The sequence below is a fragment of the Hyperoodon ampullatus genome (genome assembly GCF_949752795.1).
Source record: "Hyperoodon ampullatus genome assembly, chromosome: 1".
Classification (NCBI taxonomy): Eukaryota; Metazoa; Chordata; class Mammalia; order Artiodactyla; family Ziphiidae; genus Hyperoodon; species Hyperoodon ampullatus.
Window position 1 is genome coordinate 36,477,298 of NC_136914.1, and position 14,731 is coordinate 36,492,028.

The window sequence follows — 14,731 nt, forward strand, 5'->3', positions numbered from 1 at the left end:
GACCCTCGAGCGCTCGCGCACCCTTCCCGGCCCTCTGCTGCCCCGTACGCCTCCAAGGGCTTCGCCAAACCCTCTGGTGCGGAACGGCTCAACTCCTGCAGCCGGCTCCGAGCGCTGCCGAAGCGGCAGAGGCGGACCGGGAAGCCAGGGAGTGCTGCTCGCCAGCAACACGGTCTCTAGGGGTTGTAATCATGGTATGTCACCCTCGCCGCGCCGCGGCTGCCGGAGATACTCGCTCCACTCGGGCTACACCTCACGCACCCGCACCGGCTCCGCCCAGTTCATGTCAATCAACCCTCCCCGGATTCCCGGAGCACAGCGGATCTCCGACCCCGCCGTCCCTTCGGCCTCATTGGCCCGACGGCCCTCCAGCCCCGCCCCCTCCCTAGGGACAAGGTCGCCGGGGAGTCAGGCGCCCAGGTTCCCATGACAACCGGAGTCTTGGGCCTGGCTTTTCGCGTTCTTCTGGCTTGCCAGACGCTCAGATTGATGGCCTGGCAGCGAAGTTCTTAGCCCCTGCGGGGTGGGCTCCTAATTTCTGGCCAAGTTGAAAATGCAGCCGACCGCCCCCACACTTCCAACTTCAGAAACAGAACTTTGTGGCCCAGCGGAGTGCGAGGGAGAGTGGAAAATGCCCTGCTCTTCCCCTGTCAATCGAAATAACCCCTCCCCCTTGCCCTCCCTTGCCTCCAGCCTTGTTTCCATATTCCCACCGGGCGGATTTGGGCTTTGAAAGGGTGAGAAGAAGAATGAGAGAAAGAGCGGGGCTGTGCCAGCTCCCTGCAGCAGTATAGCGACTTGGAAATGACGGGGTCAATGAAAACATCTCGGTGAGTATTCCCACAGTTGTAAAGTGATCTTCAAAGGTGTGGTGGCAACACTTGGTCAACCCCAAATGCCCTCAGGAAAACTCACATTCTCATATTTGTAAAAAAAAAAAAAAAAAAAAAGTGTATAAATTCTTGTAATTTTCCTTCTGAAACTCAGATAATCCTAAAGTTAAAAAAAAATAAGTAAAATGTTTGACAAAATGGAATAAGATAAAGGCATCCATTTTTCTATAGGACTACACATTACAACTTGGCAGAAGTATGTCCTAGCAGCTATGACCCTCCTGCAAGCTAAAAAGTTTGGGTTTCAACAATTTACAAGGAAGTCTTACTGAATTCATGAGCGAATTGTATCTTGTCATTTGAGTTTCAAAAGTTTGGGTTTATTCTCAGAAGTATGAGGTAAACCTGGTACAAGGGGACCTGGGAGTTAATTTAGTCTTGGACCCCTAATGTTGAACCCTAGGTGAAACTTAACTTCATGGCTGGTTCCAAAATGGAGAGATCTGAGGCAAAGTTAGAGCTGCAACCCTAGCCCCTGAGGCTGCTGTACACGTATGATGAATGAGTGAATTAATAGTAATTGTTTACCTTTGGCGAGCCTTGAGTTTTCATTATCTCATTTACTAAATGAATATCTGTGATGGATGTGTTCAGTCAAATATGCCTTGCAAATGTGCACTGAATCTGATTACTCACAGCGCTAAACAATAGCAAATGCACAGCAGAATTTTAAGATAAGGGTCCTGCCCTCAAGGAGATAACCACAGAGCCTAAGAAAGAAAACTAGCATTCTATAAACAATTTGAGATTATAGTTAGAATGTGCAGCCAAACACTGAGTTCAGTAGTCAATGAGAGAAAGTCTGTGGTATGTAGAAAGGGCTGGATTAGTCAGCTTAAGGAGGAAAGAATTTAAACTGGGCTTTGAAGGGTAGGGAGTGGGATGAAAGAAGCAAAGATGAAGAAAGACATTTGAAGGAAACAAAGTAAAACCAAAGTGCAGCAGCAGGAACAGAGTGGTTAAAGTAAATAAGATGAAGGATTGGAGCCCTTTCCCCCATTTTCTGAAGTAGTTTTTAAATGTTCTAGTTGAAGTATCAGGTTGGTAAGGTAGAGAGGGAGAGGTAGTTTCGTGAGAATAAAAGCCTTCATGGAACATCTGCCTCTGTTTGCCACTGAAAGAAAGTTCATGTATTTATTAGAAAGAAAAGCAGCATCCATAATACTTGGAATAACTTGTGAATTCATATCAGAAAGAAAGTATAAAGAGTATAGCGTTGGAAATTTTCACAAAAGTAGACAAACCACAGTGTTGTGGGCATTTTTCCTTTTTTTTTTTTTTTTTTTTTTTTGCATTAAGACCATTTCAGGTGATTGCCCTCAAGGCTTTTTCACCAGTAATCCTTCTGTTTTGTATGAGCTGAAAGGCTGGTTTTAAAATAAATGGCTGTGATACCAAAATCTGATAAAAGAGTACACAAAAGAGAAATCTATAGGTCAATCTCCTTTTGGATATAATATAAAATTAAAATACAATATTAACAATAGAAACTAGAACTACATTACAAATGATATGCCAAAATTAAGAGGAATTATGCCAGGTATATAAGAATAATTCAATAATAGAAAACTTATTCATATAGTTGACTATATTAATAAGTCAAAGGAGAAAAGCTGTGTGTGTCTTAATTGATATTGAAAAGGATTTTGTAAAATCCAGCATCACTCCTTAATAAAAATTTTTAAAGAATGTATTTTTATATCAAAGCCAGAAACTTGCTGAATAATGAAACACTGTACTTATTCCTGCTGAAATCAGGAACAAGGCCAAGAATGCCCACCATCACACCATTAAGGCAATGACAGCCAATGAAATTAGATATGGAATAGAAACAAGAAATTAAATACTGAAAATGTTAGGATTGTCATCTGTTTTCAAATTATATGTAAACTCCAGGGATCAATAGAAAACCTTTTAGAAGCAATAAAAGATGAGTTAGAGTAACATTTTACATTTTGGTAGACAAAACCAAGAAGTGGTACAAGTTACAGTCATCCTAATACATATGGAAAGTTTGATAGTGTGCTCTGTTTCTTCACACCCTCACCAACACAGTATCATCAAACTTTTTGATCTTTGCCAGTCTAATAGATACAAAATGCTACCACATTACAGCTATAATTTCCATTCTCCTATGAGCATCTTTTTATATGCTTACAAGCCATTCTATTTTCTGTTATCGAAAATATTATCCCATGTTTTCTTCTAGAACTTTTATAGCCTTCACAGTTTATTCTTTGATCCATATGGAATTTATTTTGGTGGCAGCAGCAGCTATCCATTTGTCCCCCGAAACCTTAAAAGAATTTGTAAATTTTACTACATAACATGTAAAGCTTCTATAGAGTAATAAAATGACAATGAATATGATATTTACAAAAGAAGAAATTCAGAAAAGTAATGAATATTTAAAAATAAAACAACTGTATAAATAAAAATTAAAACAAAATGAGATATTTATAACTATCAAATTAGAAAAATATTATCAAATTAGAAAAATACTTTTAAAGACATATCTGATATTGGTGAAAATATGTGAAATAGATATTGTCTCATCATTGTTGGTAGGATTATAAGTTGGCTTATTCCATTTGGGAGTGCAACTGCAGTGTCTTTCATAATTTATAATGTTTATATCCTTTAACTTACTCCATTTTAGAAATTTATCCTATAGAAATATTTATACACATGACCAGAGATACGATCAAGAATATTCTTTGCAGTATTGTTAATAGTCATAAAATTAAAAATAGCTGGAGAGGGTGTGGAGAAAAGGGAACCCTCTTGCACTGTTGGTGGGAATGTAAATTGATACAACTACTATGGAGAACAGTATGGAGGTTCCTTAAAAAACTAAAAATAGAACTACCATATGACCCAGCAATCCCACTACTGGGCATAAACCCTGAGAAAACCATAATTCAAAAAGACACATGCACCCCAATGTTCATTGCAGCACTATTTACAGTAGCCAGGACATGGAAGCAACCTAAATGCCTATCAACAGAAGAATGGATAAAGAAGATGTGGTACATATATATATATAATGGAATATTACTCAGCCATAAAAAGGAATGAAATTGGGTCATTTGTAGAGACATGGATGGACCTAGAGACTGTCATACAGAGTGAAGTAAGTCAGAAAGAGAAAAACAAATATTGTATATTAACACATATATGTGGAATCTAGAAAAATGGTACAGATGAACCAGTTTGCAAGGCAGAAATATAGACACAGATGTAAAGAACAAGCGTATGGACACCAAGTGGAGACAGTGGGGGGGGGTGAATTGGGAGATTGGGATTGATGTGTATACACTAATATGTATAAAATAGATTAATAAGAACCTGCTGTATAAAAAATAAATAAAACTAAAAACAAAGTAAATGTCCATAATGGTGGATTGCTTAAATTAACTATGGTCACCCACATATATTACCTAGTGACAAAATCAAGTGGCCATACAGAATGATCTGATTTCTGTTCAAAAGTACTTATATCTATGTATATGGCGATATTTATACTGTTAACAGTGGTTTCTATGAGGATTTTTATTTAAAATCATCACAACAAGCATGTTTACTTTTGTTTTTTGTTTTTTTTAAATTCACACTCCATTTCTTTTATTTATTTATTTGTTTCTTTATTTATTTATGGCTGTGTTGGGTCTTTGTTGCTGCGCACGGGCTTTCTCTAGTTGCGGCGAGTGGGAGCTACTCTTCATTGTGGTGCGCAGCCTTCTCACTGTGGTGGCTTCTCTTGCTGTGGAGCACGGGCTCTAGTTGTGTGGGCTTCAGTAGTTGTGGCATGCAAGCTCAGTAGTTGTGGCTTGCAGGCTCTAGACCGCAGGCTCAGTAGTTGTGGCTCACAGGCTTAGTCGCTCCACGGCATTTGGGATCTTCCCAGACCAGGGCTCGAACCCGTGTCCACTGCATTGGCAGATGGATTCTTAACCACTGTGCTACCAGGGAAGTCCCATGTTTACTTCTGTATAAAAAGTCAAGGGGGTTAAAAGATAAACTGCCAGCTGGAAAATAAGTTAGTCCTGGGGATGTAGCGTACAGCAAAGGGACTATAGTTAGTAATACTCTATTGTACATTTGAAAGTTGCTAAGAGAGTAGATCTTAAAAGTTTTCATCATGAGAAAAAAATTTTGGTAAATTAATTAAATTTAAGTTAAATTAAAAATTCAGGGACTTCCCTGGGGGCACCTCAAAGGTTGAAATGAATTCTAGGCTAATCTAAATCTGTAAATAGCAGTCTTTTTCCAGCTGGCTTCTTATGTTCATCTCAATATAAAATATTTGTATTCTGGCTTGTACTAACTATGCTAGTGTTTTTTTTCCACCTTTAAACCCAGAAACATATTATCCTTTCTTGCTTACAGAGTAAGGACTGCGATGGGAACTTTGCCCAGGTGAGAATCAGAAGCAAGATAAGTAATCCACCAAAACATGAGCAGGTAATTGGAGCACAAACTCTGACAGTGCTTAAGGAAGACTTTGTGAGGCAGTACTAACACTTCCAAGTGAACCAAGAATTAGCTAGGGAAAAAATGCAGCAATGGAAACCAGATAGGACTACAGTTACCCTCAGGTCCATTGAATAGGCAGGTTATTTTCTTTTGGTGGTAGCTGAACTCTCTTTAGAATGTGAGAATTCCCCTAGGATGTAGAGTTACATGACTGCAATGGCAAAGATAACTCTAAACATTGGGAGGCAGCCTTGTAGCTCAGTACACTGAAAGAGCACAGCATTTGTACTCAGAAGACCTAAGTACAAATCTTGGCAAATCACCTAACTTCTTTGAGCATCATTTTCCTCTTTTATAAAGTGAAGGAAATAAGAATAGCTGATATGTTCCACATATAATAGCCTGTAATGTTCTTTCAGTATTCAATAGGATTACATGAAATACGTGTATGAAAACGATTTGTGAACTTTAAAGCACTGTTTTAAAAAATCAAATAACAGCAATAACCAAAGCTGTACAGATTTTTGGAATTAGTGTTTTAGTCTAAATGAGAAAGAAATTTTATATAATCTCTTTCATTCTGAAGACAAACTTTAGAAAATATTTACTAGGTGCCAGGGCTAGCCAGTCCTATGAAAGGTTAAGTCAAAAAAATTTAATTGTGGTGCTTCTGTATCTTCTGCTTTTCTTTGCCGGCCAGATTCCTGGCTCTTTTCCAATTTCCCCCTACTGGCCCCAAACTGACCAGGGCTTATTAGTTACTCTGATTAGGGCTGGCACCCTGTTAGGTTAAAAGCATTCACCCTACTCCTGCTTGATTTGCCAAGTACTCTACCTGACTCAAAATATTTCTCTCCCCTGAATGCCTCAGCTGGTAATTCTCACTTTTAGTCACTAATGAGTTAAACTACAAGGTGTTAACTTTAAAAGTTTGAAGTTTTACCGTCAAAAGTTTGAAGCTTTACCTTCCAGCTTTCTCTCTTTGCATATTAGTATGATTGATTTATCAGATTAAGTAGTTGTCACTTTAAACCTGGAGGGTGAGAGATACTGGAGAGGTAAATTTTAATTAATGAAGGGGAAGGAGGAATGAGGGGAAGCTAGTTTCATTATGAGTGGAAGAGAAAGAATGAGAGAAAGGAATTTGGTGGGGAAGAGGTATGTGGTATGAGGGTGGCCCTTAGGGCTGATGATCCCAAGGGAGGGGATTAGAGAAGTATATGTAGTACTAAAGGGGTGTGGCACTGAAGTCAAACTGCCTAATTCACAATTTTTTCTAGGGCTGGCCCTGTCTGACTCATTTCTACTACTTGCCCTGGCAAGTTATGTAACCGCCTCTTCACTTTGGTTGAAGGGAGTATGGCAAATAAGCACAGCCCTTCTGCTTTTTGAAACTTAGCCATGTCTCAACATACACAAAGTAATTTAATGTGAATATGCTGTCATCTAAATCTGACCTACTGGAACTTGCCTTAGGATTCATGACTGTTAATCTTGATTTTTTTGTGTGTTCCCAGAAATGGAAACCAAATCAGAAGTTAAGCTTTCTAGTTTATGTTTTGTCTTAAAGAGGGTGATTTTACACTGTCTGATGAGAGCGAACTGCTGCACAAGAAAAGGTGCTGTTAGGTGGAATTGGAATGTTTAATAAAATAAAGGATCACTTTGTAAAAAATTTCTCAAGAGTTGATTGCCTTGATTTTTTCATTCTCCCCTGTAATGTCTAAAAGAAAACTTAGGAGGAAGATGGTCTTATTTATGGAAACTGGTTATCAGTTTAGGGCAAAATCCAGGCTTATGATATCATATAAATGGGAGAAATATTGAACCTGCCACACTTTACAAACACATGAAGAGAGGAAATTTGTCTTGGAGAACTGAAGCTAAGCAGTCCTTTGGTTCATCTAAAAAGTTAAAGTAGGGAACTGTAAAAAATTATACATATATAACTTAGGCATTTTACTTTTACTAAAAACCTGTCATTTTGCATTCATTAGCAAATCTTTTGATGCTGTGTCAAGGCCTTTCTGACCATGAATCTGCTGTTTAGAGTTCCAGGCTGTCTTTTTTACATAAACCCTTCTCAAATGCAAAATTTACAATTTTCTGTTTTGTTTTTTGTTAAAGGAAACATAGAACCTAAGGATACTCATGAAATAATATGACTTAGAGTATTTCTATATTTGTATAATATATTCCAGTTTTCTTGCTTCCGGTAATTTGTGGCAGTAATTTGTCTTTCTTTTCTTTTTTTTTTATTGTTTATAATTATTTCTTTTTGTTTTGTTTTATTATATTTTTTACCTTATTTTAAGGATGGGTATTCTTATTTCTGTAAACATGTCATTTCAATTTTCATAGAATTTGCATCAAATCTGTAGACTGCTTTGAATAGTATGGACATTTTAATTTTTTAATGCCTTCCAATCCATGAACATGAGATGTCTTTCCACTTATTTGAATCTTATTTATTTCTTTCAGCAATGTTTCAGCCTCCTTTCTGTAGAATTCAACTTTTTAAAATTGTTGTAAAATATAGATAACATAAAATTTACCACTTCAACTTCATTTGCAATAGGAAAAATATCTTTTACACTTATACTTAATAAAGTATATAAAATTTAAATTACCTAATTACATTAGCAAGAATAACTAACATTAAGAGTTTGGAAAACTAAAACAATTGATTTTTATGTAAGCTTCATAAGGGCAGGATTTTTGTCTGTTTTATTCACTCCTGTGTCCCTAACTGCTAGAACGATCCCTGTCACATAGTAGGTACTCAGACACTATTAAGGGAATGAATGAATGGCTCTTGGTAGTTGTAACAGCTGGAGGAAGAACAAATGTGCGTATACAATGATATAGCCCATTAGTAAACCTTCAAAGGCCACAGACCTTAGTCTGTGTGTCTTACAGAGGGAATGGAGAACATTAATCTCGTGGTTTGACTAAATGAAGGTCATTTAATAGCGCTTCTATTTTACTTTGAAAAATTCCCGTGTAATGCTGAGCACAGTATCTTATACACAATGTCTTCAGAAAATATTAATCCTTGTTGATTGTTGGTTGATATCACTCTACTGAGGGAGGGAGAGAGAAAAAGGGAGAAGGGCAAATAGAAGAGACATTAATATTGCATATAGTGGGAGGGAGACGCAAGAGGGAGGAGATATGGGGATATATGTATATGTATAGCTAATTCACTTTGTTATACAGCAGAAACTAACACACCACTGTAAAGCAATTATACTCCAATAAAGATGTTTTTAAAATAATAATAATATTGCATATATAGTCTTGGACTGTGGAGAGGGAAAGAGACTTTTCTACTCTCTCAAAACAGTTACTAAACTTTGCCATTAATATGAACTCAAAGAAGAATGAACTTTATTGCCTTTGATAAGAGAATATACTCCAATTACTTAGGTTTCAATAAGCATTCTCTTGCTTCATTGTACTTTGAATGATCTTCCTTTCTCTTGTCCAGTTCTCTTAATGGGAAGTCTTCTCAGTACCACCAATGGCGATTTGAATTAGATGAAGAGTTAAAGTATCTGTTAGTTAACAACCTGTTAGCCAAAAATCATTCTTTAAAACTCTCACCAGCTTGAGGTATGGACTGGATTCCAGTTACATTAATAATACAAAGTTAGCCCCTTCCGCTCCCACAGGGCCCCCAGACTCCTGAAAACGTCTCACCTACTTCCTATATTTCCAGGATTCCCCAAGAGATAGTTCATATGTCCTCTGTAATGTTTGTCTTTGTTCTTGTCCTCAAACCTTCTCCTGAAAGTCTAATGCCTGAACATCACTTGCAGTAGGGAGCTTGCCACTTCCACCGCTGCTGATATCTCCAGAAGAGAATCCATTCTGGTGTCAAGGGGATTATCTCTCAGTGCTCCCAAAGCTGCTCACCAATGAACAAGAGCTGGTCTGGGCTCAACTGTAGAAGCAAGGCCACCATTGTGCCATACTTTGTCACTTGGTTCTTGAAGCAGCATTGCTTATGTTCATTATATCACAAGGTCTCTGTTGAAATTAACTACTTTATGTGGATGGGGGCAAAGGGAGGTAGTCACCATGCCATGCCTTTCCCTTTACTGTCATCACCCTACACATACATGCACTCACACACATACTACTCTTTCCCTTCAACCAAAAGTAAAAGCACTTCTGTGCATAAACTCATTCAAATAGACGCTTTGAGAGATCACCAGCCCTCCCTTTCAGCAAATAGCCAGACTCTGATAATCAAAATACTGTAGGAGGATGAGATGAGGATCAGTATCATTCTCTTTAATTAAGATAAGAGAGCTGTCTTACAGTTAAAGCCTAGTCATTGATTTTGGGCATCTGACCATGTTTTTCTCCATAAAATATGAACTCTTTGGGGGCAGTGCATCAAATATCTATTGACTCCAAGTAATAGAATATCTGATAAGAAGTGGCTTAAACAAAAAGGGTTATTTTTCTCACATAAGAAACCAGGTGGTAGGGCAACTGCTTCTGATGTTCAAGCCAGGGTCACTGCAATTCTATTTGTTTTCCTCTTACAATTATAAGAGGACTGCTGTAACTCCAGATGTATGATCCTCTTTCGAGACCAAAAGAAGGATGGAAAAGGGTGGGACCAGCCCTGGTTTTTCCTTTTATATATATTTATACACAGATAATTAAAAGCTTTTCCAAAAAGACTTTGCTCCAGTACTTTTTCACCTACATAATATTGGCCAGAATTGTGTCCTCCTAACTACAAGGATAGCAGGGAAGTAAGTACTTAGTTTTTCTACCCTCAAGAGAAGACAAGCATGGGAAACAGGGTTTGGAAATGGATATTGGTTTATTAAGGCAATCATCAGTGTCTGCTACTTTAGTATCCCCAGCATGGGGGTACTACAATCAGAGTTAAGGTTTAGTGGGTGGTGAGAGCAGGGCGAACAAGTCATACAGAAGTATTAACAATGAGATTTTCCATGAATCTTTAAGTAAACAAGAACTTTATGAGCTATTTCAATCTAAAACAAAATTTAAATGAATTATTTGTATTTTAATAATGCAATATTTTAATAAAATAATATATTAATTTTTATATCACCTCAACAATTGTATTAATAACATGTTCAACTATAACTACAGTAGTAAAATCAAAATATAAATGTAAGTTATCAACTAAAATGCAAAAATATAAAAGAGATTAAATTTAAAAATTTTATTTTTGGTTTTAAAAGTGTTTTAAAGTATCCTTGGTTTCTCAGTTAGTATAGAAAATTTCCTATCAAATTACTAGTCTTTCAGGGTCTATAGGTTTAGTTCCCAATTTCTGTTTGATGGTCATCAGTGCCAGGCCACTGCCTCTCTCTTCCCCCACAGTGTCATGTAAATGGGGATTTTTTAGATGACATAGATGATTATTTCAGTCTTGCTCTAGTTATAGATTAAGCTAAGTAAACCATAATAGCTTTGAGGCACAAGAGGCCTGTTTTGGAGGGGAAAACAAAGAGCCAGGGTAGTTAATTTGATATTACCATGAATGAAGTTAAAGTTTGTATAGTTTTGGTAAATCCAAAGTCTTGATAATATTTGCACTATATGTGCAAAAACTGTTGCTTAATTTTGTCTGTTTCATACGACTATTGTAAATCATATATTGAAAATCCTATGTTTATATTAGTAATATGGCATCTAGCCCTTGAAAATAATATAATTTTATAATGTACTTCTAAAAACATAAACAAATATGTATTAGCTATTTTGCCTTGGACATTTAAGTCTGTTCTTCCCAATAGGGATTGTTTTTTACTTTGAAAGAGCTAGAGATTACTTTTGGTTTATTTTTCTATTTTTTCATAAATGGATTGGATATTTGTTATTACTTTCACTTTCACAGTTGATAAATATTTCTTGTACTTTTGAAGAGAAAGGAAAAACTTTCAGATTTACTATGATGCTCCTGAGAATTCCAATTATACTTGACACCTGATTAATGATATTTTAACAAAAAATTAATTTCTATTTGGGCATCAGTTCTGCAAATCTTTTGGTTCACACGCCACTTCAGTGTTTGAAGAGCGATTTACCATGTTTTCATAATTTCTAGAAACTTTTCAGTGCCAACTAGTAACATACAAGGACATTCAGTTCAACTGTTATGTTATACTTTTATTCCTATTAATAATGTTTTTTAAAATTGATAGTCTCTTCAAAGCTACAGATATAGATTGTATAAAGAATTTCAAATTCTTACATCTCAATCTTCACCAAAATAGCACACATATGCATGATGACAAACAAATCAAAGAAAGATAAGTTGTCTACACAAAACTGAACAAGAGTGAACATACAAATTTATTCAGACAGAACACCCATTTGGGGGGATTTCATGTGACTGAAATATCATTGATGGAGTTTTGATAAAGTGCTCGCTGTTTTTCTTTGTTTTTAATTTCCTGCTTGTGAATATACATAATTTTCAAGGAAGAATCTTGATTTAGTTTTCTTAATTAGAGAGCTGATAAAATCTATATTTTACAGTTCTTATCATTTTTTTCATTTTTTTACAGACTTCAAAATGAATCTCAGGGGCTTCCCTGGTGGCGCAGTGGTTGAGAGTCCACCTGCCGATGCAGGGGACACGGGTTCGTGCCCCAGTTTGGGAAGATCCCACATGCTGCGGAGCGGCTGGGCCCGTGAGCCATTGGCCGCTGAGCCTGCGCGTCCGGAGCCTGTGCTCCGCAACGGGAGAGGCCACAGCAGTGAGAGGCCAGCGTACCACAAAAAAAAAAAAAAAAGAATCTCGGGACTTCCCTGGTGGCGCAGTGGTTAAGAATCCACCTGCCACAGGGGACCCGGGTTCGAGTCCTGGTCCGGGAAGATGCCACATTCTGTGGAGCAACTAAGCCCGTGTGCCACAACTACTGAGCCTGCGCGCCTACAGCCCGTGCTCCGCAACAAGAGAAGCCACCGCAGTGAGAAGCCCGCTCACCACAACGAAGAGTAGCCCCCCCGTGCACAGCAATGAAGACCCAATGCAACCAAAAATAAATAAATTAAAAAAGAAAAAATGAATCTCTTTATTCACGCATTTTGAAAGTGGTTATTTTGTGATTCACATGCTAAAAATATGACAACAGTAGTTATATACAAACCATTCTTATGGTGTTCATATATATAGGCATAGTAACTAAACATCATCTCTTTACATTTTTTAAAAATTTATTTATGGCTACGTTGGGTCTTTGTTGCTGCACGGGGGCTTTCTCTAGTCACGGGAGCGGCTATTCTTCGTTGCAGTGCGTGGGCTTCTCATTGTGTATCCCCTCTTGTTGTGGAGCACAGGCTCTAGGCGCATGGCTCACTGGCTCTAGAGCGCAGGCTCAGTAGTTGTGGCGCATGGGCTTAGTTGCTCTGTGGCATGTGGGATCTTCCCAGACCAGGGCTCAAACCCGTGTCCCCTGCATTGGCAGGTGGATTCCTAACCACTGCGCCACCAGGGAAGCCCATTATCTCTTTACTTTAAATACACTTTTTTTTTCTGGAATTTTTGAATTTTATTTTATTTATTTTTTTATACAGCACGTTCTAATTACTCATCAATTTTATACACATCAGTGTATACATGTCAATCCCAATCACACACCCCCCCACCCCCCGCAGCTTTCCCCACTTGGTGTCCATACATTTGTTCTCTACATCTGAGTCTCAATTTCTGCCCTACAAACCGATTCAACTGTACCATTTTTCTAGGTTCCACATATATGCGTTAATATACACTATTTGTTTTTCTCTATCTGACTTACTTCACTCTGTGTGACAGTTTCTAGATCCATCCACATCTCAACAAATGACCCAATTTCATTCCTTTTCATGGCTTAGTAATATTCCATTGTATATATGTACCACAACTTCTTTATCCATTCGTCTGTCGATGGGCATTTAGGTTGCTTCCATGACCTGGCTATTGTAAATAATGCTGCAGTGATCATTGGGGTGCATGTGTCTTTTTTAATTATGGTTTTTTCTGGGTATATGCCCAGTAGTGGGATTGCTGGGTCATATAGTAATTCTATTTTTAGTATTTTAAGGAACCTCCATACTGTTCTCCGTAGTGACTGTATCAATTTACATTCCCACCAACAGGGCAAGAGGGTACCCTTTTCTCCACACCCTCTCCAATATTTGTTGTTTGTAGATTTTCTGATGATGCCCATTCTAACTGGTGTGAGGTGATACCTCATTGTAGTTTTGATTTACATTTCTCTAATAATTAGTGATGTTGAGCAGCTTTTCATGTGCTTCTTGGCCATCTGTATGTCCTCTTTGGAGAAATTTCTATTTAGGTCTTCTGCCCATTTGTGGATTGGGTTGTTTCTTTCCTTAATATTGAGCTGCATGAGCTGTTTATATATTTTGGAAATTAATCCTTTGTCCGTTGATTCGTTTGCAAATATTTTCTCCCATTCTGAGGGTTGTCTTTTCAGCTTGTTTATAGTTTCCTTTGCTGTGCAAAAGCTTTGAATTTTCATTAGGTCCCATTTGTTTAGTTTTGTTTTTATTTCCATTACTCTAGGAGGTGGATCAAAAAAGATCTTGCTGTGATTTATGTCAAAGAGTGTTCTTCCTATGTTTTCCTCTAAGAGTTTTACAGTGTCCGGTCTTACATTTAGGTCTCTAATCCATTTTGTGTTTATTTTTGTGTATGGTGTTAGGGAGTGTTCTAATTTCATTCTTTTACATGTAGCTGTCCAGTTTTCCCAGCACCACTTATCGAAGAGACTGTCTTTTCTCCATTGTATATCCTTGACTCCTTTGTCATAGGTTAGGTGACCATAGGTGCGTGGGTTTATCTCTGGGCTTTTATCTTGTTCCATTGATCTATGTTTCTGTTTTTCTGCCAGTACCATATTGTCTTGATTGCTGTAGCTTTGTAGTATACTCTGAAGTCAGGGAGTTTGATTCCTCCAGCTCCGTTTTTTTCCCTCAAGACTGCTTTGGTTATTCAGGGTCTTTTGTGTCTCCATACAAATTTTAAGATTTTTTGTTTTAATTCCATAAAAAATGCCATTGGTAATTTGACAGGGATTGCATTGAATCTGTACATTGCTTTGGGTAGTATAGTCATTTTCACAATATTGATTCTTCCAATCCAAGAACATGATATATCTCTCCATATGTTTGTGTCATGTTTAATTTCTTTCATCAGTGTCTTACAGTTTTCTGCACACATGTCTTTTGTCTCCCTAGGTAGGTTTATTCCTAGGTATTTTATTCTTTTTGTTGCAATGGTAAATGGGAGTGTTTCCTTAATTTCTCTTTCAGATTTTTCATCATTAGTGTATAGGAATGCAAGAGATTTCTGTGCA

The 14,731-nt window shown here is 37.5% G+C and overlaps 1 long non-coding RNA gene across 1 annotated transcript; it reads left to right on the top strand.

Annotated features, from left to right (window-relative positions):
- The first annotated feature begins 740 nt into the window (after positions 1 to 740).
- LOC307062888 lies at positions 741 to 6,969 on the top strand. The gene is made up of 3 exons (XR_013811230.1): positions 741 to 830; positions 5,283 to 5,312; positions 6,940 to 6,969. It is a non-coding gene; the product is annotated as an uncharacterized lncRNA (long non-coding RNA).
- The last annotated feature ends 7,762 nt before the right edge of the window (positions 6,970 to 14,731 follow it).